This window comes from Musca autumnalis, unplaced genomic scaffold, assembly GCF_047663935.1.
Source record: "Musca autumnalis isolate F117 unplaced genomic scaffold, ASM4766393v1 scaffold_3, whole genome shotgun sequence".
Classification (NCBI taxonomy): domain Eukaryota; kingdom Metazoa; phylum Arthropoda; class Insecta; order Diptera; family Muscidae; genus Musca; species Musca autumnalis.
Genome location: NW_027411866.1, coordinates 93,565,431 through 93,566,220, shown reverse-complemented (window position 1 = coordinate 93,566,220; position 790 = coordinate 93,565,431).

Genomic DNA, 790 nt, shown 5'->3' with positions numbered 1-790 from the left:
AGGTACTGTCGGCGAGGACACAAATTCATCCAGATCCGGATATTTTTGGAAAAGAGAACCAAATTTTTCCAAACGAGAATGTACCGACGCAATTTCATCTTTCATAGATGTAATTTCCGATGATACGTCTTTCACAAAATTATAAAAATCAGCACTTAGTTTCCTACAATTTGGACAGCACCATCGAAGACCAAGAGAACTATCGTTAATTGAATCAACGACACTAGCTCGAACACCAACGCACTTAGCATGCCACTGATTTAAGCAGAACCAACATGTAATAAACAGTGAAGTGTCACCACCAATATTACAAAACTCGTAAGAACAAACCATTATGAATTATTAGTAAAGTAATTAAAATTATATTTTAAAGTAAGTAAAAAGATTCTGTACACATATTTTTTTAATGTTCGTGTTCGTTTGTTTTCAACACATTTCAATTATTAGCTGTGTCGTTTTACTTACAAAATGTTGCTGAAACATTTTTTCAGCAACTTTTCCTTTGTACAACTGTCAAAATCTGCAAAATTAGTAATAAATATTACTAATTATCACGTAAAAAGACACACCTATTATTTCACTAATTAAAAACATGGTACAAATACACAGGTAGCCGCATCGGCAATTGTTGGCAACATAAGATGTCAAAATTTGACATCAATTCAATGCAATTGACACATTATGTTACCATCAGCTGGCATGATAATACTACCTGTATTATTGTACCATGATTAAAAAAATTAAAGTTTGCTGGGAGACAAACGACAAATCTGTGTATGTGTTATTAACT